Consider the following 12624-nt stretch of genomic DNA (forward strand, 5'->3'; position numbering starts at 1 on the left):
TGTCAAACATTATAAAAAACTAAGATACATTTGTCTAACAAATATTGAGTGCCTATAATATTTTGGACAATTTGATAAATGCTGGAGATGAGCTCTGATTTATCATCCATCTTGATGATTGATGGTGTAAGGTAATGGTTAGAGAGGAAAAGGTCCCTTTCCTTGCCCTGAAGTCAGAGTTTTATTTTATGAGAATTATTCTATGCTGGGTTTACTTGGTCAGCTTCATAACCAATTCTGACTTTTTAAAAATATTTTATTTATTTATTTATTTATTTATTTATTTATTTATTTATTTTAGATAGAAAGAGAGAGTGTATGCTTATGTGCAAGGGAGGGAGGAGCCGAGGGGGAGGTAGGGGAAAGAGTCTCAAGTAGACTCCATGCCGAGTCTATTCAGACTCAGAGCCAGACCCAGGGCTGATCTCACAACCCCAAGACTGTGACCTGAGCCAAGACCAAGAGTGTTGCTTAACCAACTGAGCCATCCAGAAGTGCCATGTAACTGATTCTGATTTGAAAATACATACAGAATCCTTGGATCATTTCTGATGTCACCCACCCATTCCCCATTCATCCCCCGACCCAAGCTGTGTTTCTGAGTGTCTATAGGTTAATTTCCCTAATGCTTAATCCCAAGACCACATGTGGTGCCAGCGTTGATTTGCCTGAAAGACCAAAGTACATCCTGAATATTACTTGGGCAAAGATCAGGTGCCTCAGGTGCTGATTGAAGGACACATGTGCAGTTGTTTTAGCAGAATCCTTACATACCTTCAATTGTGTCTCTGTTCGTGGTGGCAATTTGTTTTGGATCTTGTCTTCAAAGTTTGGCAATAAGCTTTGAGGATAACAATGGTAGAAGGATGCTAGGAGGCAGGTATGACATTTATTGAGTGCCTACTATGTGCAGGCAGTGGTCTTGGTACTTCACATTTAGTAACTGATTTAATTTAATGTTAGTCCATAATAAATCAATGAATATGGCACAGTTCTCCTGGAACAAAGCAAATTAATGCAAACATTTGACATTCTCTTCACTCTCCTCACTCAGAATTTCTGCTCCTGTTCCACATTTCTGTGTTCTATTTTACAAAATGTCTCAAAACCAGACATATTTACACAAATCACACGCATATGAGAATGTGGATATGTTAATAACCTTAGTCCACCTCACTTTTGTATTTCCAAGAGATGAACTGCATACATCTAGCAGCCCAGCCCACTGCTTTGATTGCAGGTTGGGGCCTCTGTGGAATAGGAAGAGGTCCCATTAGGACCAATCTCCAGGAGCTCAACAGGTAGCTGCTGTTTTTGCCTGACATGCCAGTGTCTACACATGAAAGATTTTATTGGAGAAAACTTTCTTTTAGTCCCCAAACTTTGTCCTGATGCTGAAAGGATGCATAGCCTTGTTTGAATGGATTGTATCATTTGATATTTCTGGCCTTGCTTATGATGAATTGGAAAAGAAAGAAAACGATCTCTGCTTGTTACTGGTATCTTACACAGACAAGGAACTGGAAGATCTCTAGAATTCTTTTTTTTTTTAAAGATTTTATTTATTTATTCATGAGAGACACACAGAGAGAAGCAGAGACATAGGCAGAGGGAGAAGCAGGCTCCTTGTGGGGAGCTCAATGCGGGACTTGATACCAGGACCCCAGGATCACGACCGAGGCAGATGTTCAACCACTGAGCCACCCAGGTGTCCCAGATCTCTAGAATTCTTAATCTTGTGCCTTGGTTGGGAAAATCACACATTTAGGACAGTTATCAGTAATGATGATATTAATGTCTTATTTTTGCACAGTATTCAGAGATTACAGAAGATTGTTACACATCCTTTAAATAGCCTTGAATTTGGTTTTATTATTGTGTGATTCATAAATTACTTTATAAATGTATTAATGACTAACACAGTAAACATGTTTTGTCAACCAACAATTTCCTAATCTCAATTTAAAGGTTATAGCTTCCATACTTTTATATCCCCCATCCTCCTTCTTCCCGCTATAATAGCACCTGAAAAAAATCTGTAGAACAAGGAACTGTGGCAAACAAGCTGTTTGAAACTTAAAAGCAGTACCTTAAAACAGAATCATAAAAATCTCAATGAGGGAAGAAACCATGAAGGTCAGTAGATTTAACCTATGTCTAATCCTGTTCTACAGTCAAATATCCAAACCCCTGGGGAGGGCTTTGTTCTCTCCAGAAAACATATTGCATTTCCTAGAAAGTGGATTGTATCTGGGGCCAGAGGGAAATTTACTATAGGAGGTGGGAGATTAGGAGGCAGTAAATGGATTGGAAGAAGAGGAGAAAAGTTTGAGAAATAGGAACTGCCTTAGGGAGAAAAGACGGAAGACATTGACCACCAGCCTAGCACAGTTGGTATTGTGGGATACATGGAGGGAAAAAAGGAGGGAAAAAAATAGACTTCACCCTTAAGGAGCTTGCCTCAGAGGACAGGAGGAAGAGACTTTCACTTGAAACAGTTAAATGTAGGGTGTGCCAGTGAGTCAGCCCTTGAATTCTGCAAAGCTGACTAATAAAAAAATATGGTGACACTGGATACAAGTACTTTAAAGGGACCAAACACCTAGTAGGCCAAGTGTGAGTTGTCTAGAACAGAACAGGAGATTTCACTTACCTAAGCAAGAAATTTATTAACCAATCAAAGGGGGTTGCAAGTTAAGATCCAAAAAGTAAGTGCAAGTGGGTCTTGGGCTCCTAATCCCATTCTAAGGAGACACCCAAATTCAGTATGCAGATAAGTTCCCACTTGGGGAGAGGGCCTCACAGGGGCCTGGGAGTTCTGTACCCAGGACTACCCAGTACCCTTTGCTCTGAGTTTGCCCTTAACAACAACCTTGCGTGTTGTCCTTGCTGTTGAGGGTGCACCTCCTCCCTGAAGTTCCCCTGAGCATGGTCCTCCACCTTCTAGATAGACTTAATCACTCCCTCATCTTGTTCCCCAAAACTAGGTTTGTCTCTTGGTAGGTAGGTGAGCCAAGAGACACCACCAAGCCAGAGAATGAGTAAGAGAAGGATTTGACTTACAGTAAGTGAAGGAGAACATTGGGGATCTTTCTCAAAGCAGTGTCTCCTCAACCATAAAATCAGGCAAGTTTTAAGCTATGGGTGCATGTGCATTCATGAAGGGGCTTGTGCAATGGAGAATACAGCAGGGAATTGAGGCAAAAGTCCTCTGAAGGTACTTAGTCCAGACCAAAGTCATCAGGGCTGGCAAGGGTGAGCATCATCAATTCTCTGGCTCCTGTTGGTCTGGCATCTGAGTGCTCAAAGGGGTTTAGATCCTGCAGAGATAACTCAAGAGTGTGCATCAGTCCAATCTTCACTTTTGAATATGATTAGGTTATCTCTGGGCCTGATTATGACTGTTCTTCCATTCTTTCACAAGATGGCTGGAGGCCTAAAATGACTTTTCTCAGATTGAGAAAGCTATGTCTGTCTTTGTTTTTTGGGGGGGACTCCTAACGTTTCTGCTTACAAGATCCTCCCTTGAGATATTTCATTCCTCATTCTTGAGGGGTCCTGGGCGGAGGTCAGTCTTCTATAACTGCTTCCTGCTGAGATTGGGGTTAAAGGAGTGAAATTCTCCTACTGCTCAAGCTAGATAAGCTTTTATTACCCCCTGGAGTGTTCCTTAAAGGTTGTTTAAAGAACAATTTGAAGTTGAATTTGCTACAATCGAAGTGGCCAAGTTTACTAGGAGTTTGGGGATGCAGGGGCCATGAAGTAAGAGTACATCATTCTCAATACTTCAGGGCAAGTTACATTGGACTCTTCTCGGGAATTTAACACCCTCTGGTTAACTGGATTTTCTGAAGAGGAGCTTGAGATTGACACCAGTTGACAGCTGTCATCTTGTTCCCTTCTTTGTTGCCTGAGAGTGGTCCAGCCGCCTTTTTTACTCTGGAATGGTGGATACAAGGTGTTATTCCCTGCAATGGAAAGAAGAGTGGGTGGTTAACACTAAGGCCCATTCCATAAGGGCCGTAGTTGATCTGAGCGGGTACCCATTTTCTGTGTCTTTAGACACACCCAGTCTCCTGGTTCACAATGATGACTTCTTGTTTCTGTGGGGGCCTGAAAGCTTAGGTTAGCACAGTGGCTCAGACCAGTCACCACTTTCCCTACCTGTATTATATGTTTAATAGTGTTTTCTGTTTCCTTGTCTCCTTCAGCTGGGGCCCCACCCATCCCCTGGGAAAGGATTCCCAGGCATACATCATTTCAAAGGGGCTGAGTCTTATACCTTCCTTTGGGGGTTGTCCTCAGGCAGGTTAGAGCTATGGGCAGCAGATTTAGTCATTGTTACTATGATTCTTGGCATAAATTTGGCAAATGTCTTTTTTTAAGGTCTGGTTAGCTGGCTCTGTTTTTTCCTGAAGACTGGGACTTCCAGACAGCACGTAGTTTCCATTTATACCTAAGGAGCAAAAAACTTTAACCATCACTTTGGAGGTAAAGGCAGGTCCATTGTCACTTTGAACTGTTCAGAATAGCCCAAAACTAGGATTAATATTCTATAGAAGGACTTTAACTACTTCTGTTTTTTTTTTTTTCTGTTTTGCAATGAAAAGCTTCAATCCAGCCAGTGAAAGTGTCAACTAGGACCGGAGATTCTTTCTCTCTCTCTCTTTTTTAAAGATTTTATTTATTTGAAAAAGAGAGAGAGAGAGAGAGAGAGAGAGAGACTGCATGTGTGCACATGAGGGTGGAGGGGTGGAGGAAGAGAATTTTTAGCAGACTCCCTGTGGAGTCTGGAGGTTGACATGGGGCTGGATCCCATGACCCATGAGATGATGACCTGAGCCAGAACCAAGAGTTGGACGCTCAACTGGCTAAGTCATTCAGGCACCCCAGGACCAGGAGATTCTTAAAGCCATCTGATATAGAGGCACCACAGTAAAAATCTATTTGTCAGTCCTCCCCCAGTTGGGTGCCCCTAAGTAAAACAGCTTGTTTTTAGTGGGAAGGCATAAGGCCTGGTATTAGTCTTGGTTTTTTGGCAAAATGCACATTAGCTCATGACTTTTTCAATTAGTTGTCTAATGTCCAGCCAAGCTGGGTGTGCTAATTATTCTCATCAGTCAGTTTTACACTGTCTCTTTTCCATCATGAGTGGAGTCATGGGCACTTTTAATAATTACCCATCCCAGACTTAGAGGCACCTGTGTTTTGCTGGCCTTATTTTTCAGCCACGCTTAAGATTGAAGTCCTCTTATTGCCCTTCGATCATGTCTTTCATGGTCCTCAGGGGAGTAGTCTGCTCTAAATCTACATGGGGAGCTGAGGGAATAAGTGGGCATTCTAAGGCTTCCCCCTCTCAGCTGCGCTTTTGGCAGTTGTGTTTACCAGGCTCTTGACTTTGACCTCTTTACTTTCTCCCTTTTGGTGCCTCCTCAGTGAATCACAGCTATTTCCTTGGGTTTGGGGATGGCTTCTAGGGACCAGAGAGTCTCTTTGCTACGTTTGATTTCTTTATTAGCAGCTGAGAATAGACCTTTCTCTTTCCAAATAGCCCCATGAATGTGTATTACTGAGAAGACATATGTTGAATCAATGTATGTATTAATAGCCTTTCCTTCCTCTTGCTCTGAGGCTCGGGTTAGGGCTATTAGCTAAGCCTTCTGAGCTGAAATTCCTGGGGAACAGGCTTTTGGCCTCTATCTCTTTATGCAGGGAGACCACAGCATAACCAGTCTCATGTTTGCCTCTCTCCATAAATCTACTTTCCCCACAAACCATTCTTCATCAGTATTAGGTGAAAATTTACTTCTTAGGTCTTTTCTACTGGAATATACCACATCAATGGTTTTATTACAGTTAATGGGCAAGTAGCCCCTGGGAGGATGGCAGCAAAGTGGCAGGATTCAAAGCTTGATATGACTTGATAAGCAGGCCTGGGGGATCTAGCATCAAGGCTTGAAATTGGCCTAGTTGCCCATCTGTTAGCCAATTATGGCCTTTGGCATTTAGAATTTGTCTCACTTGATGAGGGGCTCATACTGTTAAAGCTGCATAGTAAGTTTTTCTGCCCCTTTTATTAATAAGCAAGTAGCCACCACTGCCTTCAGGCAGGGTGGCCATCTGTTTTGAAAAGTCTGTTATGACTCTTCATATGTACCAACATTTGGGTGACAACTCCCAAGGCTAGTCCCTCCCTCTCATGGATGCATGCTTCAAGTGGCTTTGAGAGGTCAGGAGGGCTCAAAGTAGGGGTGCTAAGAAGTAGTTCTTTTAGTTTTTAAAAAGCTTGATCATTTTGGCCATCCCATGCAAAAGGGGCAGTTTCCAGTCCCTACAATTCTTCATGAAGGGGCTTTGCAAACTAACCAAAGTTGGGAATTCATATCTAGCAAAATCCCACCATTCCCAAAAAGTCTCTCAACTGCTTTTTGTCGGTGTATGGCTTGCCTTCTATACTCTGGGAGTCTCTTGTGTCCTTCAGAGATCAAGCATCCTAGTATCTGATCTCTATCTTCGATATCTGGGCCTTTTTCTTTGAGACTTTCTATCCCTTTTCTGCTAGACAGTTTAGAACCTCTTTTGTATGTTGATCTGAGTCCTCCTTTGTCAGGCTGGCTATAGGAATATCATCATATTGGGGGAATGTCCTCCTTTCAGATCTTGACTCAAAAACTCTTCAAACAAATGGGAGAGCTTTTAAACCCTTGGGGGCAGAACAGTCTAGCAATACGGCTGCTTTTGATAAAAGTGAACATCTTCCTATTCAAAAGCAAATGGTTCTTTTGAGCCCTCATCTAGGACTCTAGAGAAAAAAGGCATCTTTAAGGTCCAGGATGATATAAAACCTGCTATCGATCAGGAGGCAAGTGAGCAGAGTACAGGGTTCAGATCAAGAATAGATATCCTGAATAGCCTCATTTATTGCCCTAAGACCTTGGACAAATCAATATTCTTCTGTTCCTAGTTTTTTTTTTTTAATAGGTAACATTAGGGTGTTACAAGGAGATTGGCAGGGTTTTATCAAGCCTTCATATAGCAATCTATTTATTACGAGTCCTATTTCCTTCTTTGCCTTCAATATAAGGGGGTATTGTTTTACTTTTGGCCAGCAACCCATCACATTTCTGAAAACCTTTACACGTTGGAAATTCATAGCCCAGCCTATTTTCTCTCCCGCCTAACTTCTGGTCTCATTTGATCAAGTCTGTGGGCAGGAGTAGGTTCTAGCACAGGAGGATCCTCATTAAGGAGTACCAAAAGTGTAGACCACTATGATTTGGGCACATTTATCTCAATTCGACTTTAGTTTAGATGTATAGTGGTTCCCAACTTGACCAGCAGATCTTTCCTTAACAGAAGGATCAGGCCTTCTGGAACATATAAGGAGTGTTTCAAAGTTTTTGAACGTATTTCATAGGTCAAGGCTCAAAAAGTTTTCTTGTATTTCCCTTTACTGACACCCCCTTGATGTTGCATTCTCTATTGGATGTTGCATTCTCTACCCCTTGTGGGTAGCCAACACTGAGAATGTAGCACCACTATCCAGCAAAAACTCAATTGCCTCTCCCACTTTATCTAAGGTGACCTGGGGCTCTTAGAGGCCATAGAGATGGTGCTTTGAGAAGCCAGCTGGAGAGCTCACCGGCCCTGTCAATATTCTTCTTCAGTCACCAGGAATTGAAAGAAAGAGGGTTTACTGTGGGCCTTTCCTATCTGGGGACAGTCAGGGCATCTCCTCTTCCAATATATCTCCTTTTTAAAGTATGCAGATTGGTTAGGTCCCAGCTCTGCTGGTGGCTCATGTGTCCCATGTTGGGGGTAGGGGCACTCACTCGTGGTGTCTTCTTATTTTCTTCTCTTGGGTCACCTGGGCTGATCTGCAGTGTCACTGCCAACAGGGCAGCCAGTTTCTTCATCTTAGTGTCTTCTTTTTATTCCTCTACCATATCTTGGTTTTTGAAGACCCTAAAGGCCACCTCAACCAGTTGAGAGGTGGGGGTGTTAGGTCCTACTGCAGTCTTTTGAAGTTTTTGGTAAATATCTGGAGCATTCTGAGATATGAGACAAGTGTTTACTACTGTAGTGTTTCTTGTATCCTCAGAGTCCAGTCTATTGCCTAAAGCATTCACTAATTCTTTCCAAAAAGGCAGAGAGATTTTCATCCTTTCCTCATTGTATGTTCCTTACCTTGCCTCCATTAACTGGTTGAGGCACTGCAGCCTTCATACCTTTGAGGAGTAGGTACTTATAATGTTCCAGCTTTTCCCCATCCCCCCGGGCACTTGAGTCCCAGTGAGGGTCAGTGGTTGGCACTGGCTGCTCAGCAGGTTTCCAAATAACACTGTCTGGCTGGGTGTCATGCTGCTTGTCTGCTTCCTCCTTACCTTTCAGCAGGGTAATGGTCTTCTCTTCCCCTGTAAGCAGGATAGTTAACAGGCTTTGAATGTCTTGCTAAATGGGGTATGGTTCGTAAAAATGGTATTCATCAGGTTAACAAACCCCTCCGGGTTGATCTGAATCCTTGAGTGTTTTGCTCCCAATCGTACAGGTTAGCCTCAGAGGGCATACATTCTTAGTCTGATAAGAATGACTACTCCTACTGGTGGTGGGGATGAGCCTGGGAGACCATTATTTGGTTCTCCTTTTCCTGAGTAGGGTGAAGGTGGTTTAGATAGGTCAGGAGAGTAAACAGGGAGTAGATTGAGCAGTGACTTGGGATCTGGAGGGGATGGACTTGCAAGTGGGGCTGAGAGCTGGGGACCTATTCCAAATCCCTGGGGCAAAGGGAGCTCTAAGGCGTCATCAAGGGGTTCCTCCCAAACAGGAGCATGGTCTCAGTCCCTGGACTAGATAGTTGAATATGCTTAAGTCTGTATTTCTTCTGTAATTCTTTACTCTGGCAGAGGGCCATAAAGCTTTGTACATAAGGGATCCCATCCCATTTTTCTTCCTTCTTACAAAACAGGTTTAATTAGAATATGGTATTATAATTTAACAAGACATTTTCTGGCCATTTTTCCTGGTCTTCTAGCTGGTATTGTGGCCAAGCAGTATTACAAAAGGAAACAAGTTGTTTCTTTGTCGTCGAGGTGTACCCAAAAAGCTTCTAATGACTCAGGATGTACCTTAATGGGTGACTGAAGGGATTGGCATCCAATTCCCCATATCCTTAGATCTCTGTTAAAGATTTGACTCTAAAAATAAAAAAATAAAAAAAAATAAAGATTTGACTCTAACTACCAAGAGGTCTGCAGGGAAGGTTAGTAGAGACACAAATTTGGCTAGTCTTAGCTCACTGAAAATTTGCTTCTCTAGAGAGCTGGTAAGTAAGTGCTTTGAATCGATCATTTAGAAGTGCACATTCAGGTTGTTCAAGTGTACCAAACTGGCACCTCTCTACAGACAATCTCTAGGCAGATAATCTCCAGAATCTAAGATTTATCTCAGTGAGACCTTCAAGGATCAGGCAACCTTGAGCAGCTTCCAGGATTTGGGAAGACAAGTATGTCTTACAAACCCTCAGCTTCTCCAGATGTACCAGACCAGATAGCTATGCAGACCCTGAAGCCTTCCGTTACCCACTTGAGATAGGGGCAGAGCCCTAAAATCAATTTGTGGGGGTAACTGCCACTCATATTTCTGCAGGAACTTTCTAATTAAAATGTCTGGAGCGGCCGCTGAGACTGTTCGGTGAGTCTAGATGCACAGATCTGACAAATCAGGCTCCAAGAGGGATTCTCTTCTGACCTCCTCTGCAGGTTCCCTAACAACACAGATGAGTTTGCATAGCTGAGCTCCCACTGCCACTGCCTGCTGCATTGCCTGTGGGAGCTGGAGAAACTCAAAGGATTTAGGCAAGAGGTTCCATCTGGGTTGCCAAATTTGTTACCCAAAACTGGGTTCACCTCTTGGTGGGTGTCGAGCCAAAAGAAACAACCATGCCAAAGAATAGGAAAAGGAAGGGTTTATTTGTAACAGTAAAGAAGAACACCAGGGATCTTTCCCAAAGTAGTGTCTCCCCAGCAACAAAATCAGGGAAGTTTTAAGCTAAGGGTGCATATGTATTCATGAAGGCGCTTGTGCAATGGAGAATGCAGCAGGGAATTGGGGCAAAAGTCCTCTGAAGGTGACTTAGTCCAGACCAAAGTCATCAGGGCTGGCAAGGATGAGCGTCATCACTTCTCTGGCTCCTGGTCGTCTGGCATCTGAGTGCTCAAACGGGTTTGTTTAGATCCTGTAGTGAGAATTCAAGAGTGTGCATCAGTCCAAGCTTTACTTTTGAATATGATTAGGTTATCTCCGGAACCTGATAGTGACTGTTCTTCCATTCCTTCACAAGATGGCTTTTCTTGTGTCGGGAAAGCTATGCCTGTCTTTGTTTTTCCGGGAACCCCCTAACTCTTTGCTTGCACCCTGTCCCCACATTATTGTGCACATACCTCTCTTATGGACAATCGTATTTGTAGCACTCAATTTACACCTATGTCTCCCTCACCATATTGGAAGACAAGGAGCCATTCTTCGACATTTTTGCCTCAGTGCCTCTCACCAATGGATGTTCTGCCAATATTCGAGTGGCAAGATGAGCAAGCGAATGAATGAAGGGCTGGATAAAGATTGAATACTTGAAAAGACTTAATATGAGCAAAGACTTCAGGTCAACAGAGGACCCAGTGAACGAGGTGAGAACGACCTGCATGAGGCATGTATGAGAAGAACCAAAAGTAAATGGGCTCATGAGGCAGGCCAGGTAATGGAGGGCCTTGAGTGGCAAAGGACATTTATCTGTTTATTCATTTTGTTCAACAAAAATTTGCTCTAAACTCTTTTGGGTAGCGGGAACAATATAAAACTACAGTCTCTAGCCGAAGGGATTGTACAGTTGGGGGGGGGGAAGACTGCCCTCCCAAGAGCTAAATTGAAAGGCAGACAGGGCAAGGGTGAGCAGAGAGCTATAACCAAGGAGCCTAGGATTTCAGGGATCAGTAAGTCACTTCTGGTTGTGCTGATGGAAAAGCATCTGCCCTGGTCTTCAAGGTAAGAGGACCAGCAGAAGGCATGACATCACCCAGGAAGCGGAGACAGGACTATGCAGGCATCGAGGGGAAGCTGCTCCCCGAGGCTGAAGCAAGTGAGGAGACAGGCATGAGGTAGAAGATGAAGATGTAAGGAGAGGGTGGGTGAGGTTGTGTAGGGCATTTGGTAGGTTAAGGCGGTTACAGTCTACTCCACAGGAATTGAGGAATGTGTGGTGACTTGCTGCGTGCGAGGGTAGGGCTAATTACCATGAGTACAGAGAACTGTCAGCCCAGCCCTGGATAAAAAGCTGAGGCAAATCTTTTCGACAGGCCTACCTGATTTTTTTGAAAATTTTTTACTCTATAATTAAGTGTCAAATGCTGAGATAGTTTCTGAGGTTTTTACATGGTGTATGGTACGTGCTGGAAGGCTGGTTTGTACAAGCACACCCTGAGTGCCCCCGTTAATCACTATCTTGAGAATATAGAGATCCTGTCCTCCCTCTATATTCACATCAAGCAGGGTATATAGAAAAAAATACGTTATTCAACATTGGAGGTCAGGGACTCCAAGGGTGGCCAAGCCAGAGCATCTCCTTGGTAACAAAGAATGTCTGGATGACAGGCCTGATCTCCTTGGAATGCTGGCCATTCAAGGAGGGAAAAGGCTCCAGATAGTTGCTAGGCTGGTGGCTGCACTATAAAAGCTTGCAGCGGATGCCTTGTCCAGTCTGCTGCTCCTGGACTGCCTGTACATAAGTTCCCCAATAAACCCATATCTCACTTGCTAGTTCTGGGTCATTTCTTTGGTTTCATTTCTTTGGTCCCATCAGCCACCCTTGACTTAGAGTCTGCCAGGGTGCAGCTGTGCAACTGTGTAACTGAGGGGGTGCATTTTAAGTTGATCATCAACCTTTGTGTGGCGAGTGATAGCTCATGCAAGCTCTTGAGTAAGTTCCCTAGACTTAAGAAGAGGCATCTGAGGGGCGCCTGGTGGCTCAGTTGGTGGAGCATCCGACTCTTGGTTTAGGCTCAGGTCATGATCTCGGGGTCATGAGATCGAGCTCCCAATCATCTCCATGCTCAGCATGGAGTCTGTTTGAGATTCTCTCCCTCTCCCTCTGCCTCTGTAGCTCTCCCTGCTTTCTCTCTCTCAAGTAAATAAATAAATAAAATCTAAAAAAAGAAGAAGAAAAGAAAAAAGAGACATCAGAGCGGGAAATTCTGACTTGGTCATTAAAAGTCCTCCTGACATACAGGAGGGATGGCCTGTATTTCAGATGCTTGTGGACTGTTACATGAGTACAGGGATGCCTTGAAAACACCAGCTGGCCTAATGTACTTGTTGGAGGAACTGTGCTCTGTGGCAAGGAAGAGAGGCACACAGTAGCCACAGTGTACAGGCCTCTCCCATGGGCGGTTTGTCTGGCCACCAAGGCTCTACTGACTGAAGGCTGAAGTTTGTGTCTAGAATTTACAGGATGAGCTCAGATTAGAAAAGGACATGAAAATATCCACTAGCCTGATGATTTGGGGGCTGGTGGGCAAGATAGGAGAACAGGATAGGTTAGAGGATTTAGCATGCTGTGTTGCAAAGTTAGGAGGG

At 43.7% G+C, this 12624-nt stretch overlaps 1 long non-coding RNA gene across 3 annotated transcripts in view; it reads right to left on the reverse strand.

The window, feature by feature from the left end:
• Positions 1-1664: 1664 nt before the first annotated feature.
• LOC144282544 (uncharacterized) overlaps positions 1665-12624 on the reverse strand; it is an 85518-nt gene continuing 74558 nt past the window's right edge. For 2 of the 3 annotated variants that reach the window (XR_013351007.1, XR_013351004.1), the window contains one exon: positions 9970-10234. This is a non-coding gene — a long non-coding RNA (uncharacterized LOC144282544). Of the gene's footprint in view, positions 3969-9969; positions 10235-12624 lie in introns of those variants that run through there. The other variant, XR_013351005.1, reaches the window with a different exon arrangement.

Source organism: Canis aureus, chromosome 13 (assembly GCF_053574225.1).
Source record: "Canis aureus isolate CA01 chromosome 13, VMU_Caureus_v.1.0, whole genome shotgun sequence".
Classification (NCBI taxonomy): Eukaryota; Metazoa; Chordata; class Mammalia; order Carnivora; family Canidae; genus Canis; species Canis aureus.